The following is a 2,592-nucleotide window of genomic DNA, read 5'->3' as shown; positions in this document are numbered from 1 at the left end:
TCTTCTGAAAGCTCAATTCAGGTTTTGGGAAGGAAGAGAACAAGTGAAATACGGGAAAGTAACAAGAAGAAAACCTCATTTAGGAAATGTCTTCTCCTGACTCCCCTTTATCTTACTGTCTACTTGTTTTAGTTTTGTTTTGAATTTATAAATAGTGAAGACCAAAGAAGCAATATACATATTGAAGAGATTTAAATCAGGAAATTGGACTTGAAAACTTCTATTCGGTGGAGGGAAAAGTATATCAAGTTCCTATCTGATTTTTTAAGCAAAATTTCTTATGTGCTTAGACTTTAAAGATTAACAAATATAAATGCGTATCTACACACTATTCTTAGCAGTTTTGTAAGGATGATGAATTATATGTTTTAAGGGCTTTGCCATACCACTGGAGTTGACGACTCAAATCTTTTCTAGTGCTTTCATATTCTATTTTTGATCTCTCATTTTGACATAACACACACGGGAGGCTGCTTTTCTTTCTAGCTATGACCTTACAGTAGTATTTGCATTCGCATTCGCTGTGCAAACGTCCATGTGTTACCTATTGAAACAACTTCGTAGTGCTATTATTCAAGAAGTTGAATGAGGCGAACATAGATAGAACTTTTCCCTTTTCCTCTTTTTTAAATGTAACAAATACTGTTCCCCTTTCCCCCTCCCCCTTCCCCCTCCCTCTTCCCTCCTCCCCTTTTAGGAAAGGAGTCAGGAATTAGAGTAGTTTAGGATGAGTAATTGAGGGGACGGAGAAGGTGAGCTACACAGAGCGGGGCTTCTCTGTGCTGCTGACCAGGCCACTTAAAGCACCCTTTCAATGAGAAAAACCTCCTGGAAGATCCAGCTGGCCACTTAAGGCGTTCACACAACAGGACCCCAGAGCTTACACCCTGGGATCCTGGCCATGAGGTTGGACCCCTCACCTTGTTGGAAAGACACTGGACCTAAATGGCGCAGCATGACTTTGCTCCTGCTTGGCTAAATTTCTCCACACTACCGTCGGTGAAGTCACCTACAGCCACTTTTGAAAAGCAAAGTGAACATCTGTCCGAGGAGAAGGAAGACTTGGAGTGAGCTGACGTAGACACAACTCCTCTGATGGGTTTTTTAACAATGGACCTCTATGGACTCCGGGAGATTCCTGGCACCAGCCATCCCTGTTCTGCCATGATTCTGTGGACGCTGGTGTCTGGAATGGCAGGGAACCCTTCTTATTGGCATGGGCCTCCTGGGGTCATGCTGGCAGGAGCCAGCGTAGTGCAGGTAACACTGGGAACCATGGACACTGGATGGCAGCTTCCACTCCCAGGAAGGCTGTGCCTTTCCAGAAAAGCCACCTACAGAAATGAGGGAAGAAAGAAGACAAGGTGGACACGTGGCAGTTTGAAGAGGAAGACTTCTTTGAATCCAGAAGCTGGCAAACAGAATGGACTGTGCAGACCTGTTGGGACCCTTTCTGGAGTGTGGGGAAACCCACCTGGTGCCAAGCAACCCTCTAAGATGCTCCTCATCCAAAAAGAGTCCAAAGAGGATCCTGCTGCTGCTTTCTCTGCTGCCTTCTCTGCTGCCTCACCGGGATCCCAACACGCACACGGGAGCCAAGCATCAACCCAGGGGTCTGTCAGAACCTGGTTCCTGAACCTGCACCACCTCCTTCCAAGCCCAACCCATGGAAGCAAACAGCCTGGAACACACATCTGGATCCCTTTCCTCTAGCCGGGACTCTGCTTTTACCATTCCAATCTCCATTATCAAACTGGTCGGGGCACACAATTCTAAGCTCTCCCAACGAGATCCCTCCATGGAGACGAGCACCACTCCTCTGACCAAGCTGAGCCCTCGAACCACTGACCACAAGAGTGAGTTCCTGAAGACTCTAAGGATGGTTGGAACGGAGACTTCTCAGAGAACAGAGACTGTGACAAGCTGGAGGATTTGAGGATAATAGCGCATCTGAGCCAAAGGAAACTGGAGAGAGAGGCTGTCTTCACAAGGGTCTTTCTCTCCCCATTGCAGAAGAAAGGGAGGGCCTCTCCCTCTCCCTGGAAGCAGAGCACAGATGATTGAAAGCTCTGGGGTGGCAGAAATATCCTGAAAATGGCTAGAGTTGTCTTCTTCTCACAGAAGATGAGCTCAAAGAATTCCACATAAAGACTGAGCAGCTGAGAAGAAACGGCTTGGGGAAGAATGGCTACTGGAGGGCCGCAGGCCCAGCCTGTTCTCTCCTTGGAGAAAAGCTTATGAAGCAGAGTTTGAGGACTCAGGCACAGAAACAAGTAGCAGTGAAACATCAGATGATACCTGGAAACACGCATGCACCCATCCACGGTGAATCTGACCCAGTAAACTCGGCTTGTGTGCGTAGGGAATGAATACACACAAGAAATTGTTCTTTTCCTTTTCTTATCTCGTTGAATGTGTTCTGCACAGGGAAATAATCAAATCCCAAAGAGAGAAGAATTGGCTTGCTTAGCTTTTGTTCTTGTTACGTGTTATCTGCCTGCGAGAGAGGTTTGCGTGGTGGAGATTTGTAAATGACACATATACAGAGCATATGAGGGGCGACGCACAAGTGGGAGCTGGCCACAGGCAGGC

The 2,592-nt window shown here is 47.0% G+C and overlaps 1 pseudogene; it reads left to right on the top strand.

Moving 5' to 3' along the window:
• Nucleotides 1-945: 945 nt before the first annotated feature.
• On the top strand, nt 946-2,329 carry LOC150049560 (vasculin-like protein 1 pseudogene; annotated as a pseudogene).
• The last annotated feature ends 263 nt before the right edge of the window (nt 2,330-2,592 follow it).

This window comes from Megascapheus bottae, chromosome 19 (genome assembly GCF_031878675.1).
Source record: "Megascapheus bottae isolate mThoBot1 chromosome 19, mThoBot2.hap1, whole genome shotgun sequence".
NCBI lineage: Eukaryota > Metazoa > Chordata > Mammalia > Rodentia > Geomyidae > Megascapheus > Megascapheus bottae.
This window is presented reverse-complemented; position numbering and strand designations above follow the sequence as displayed.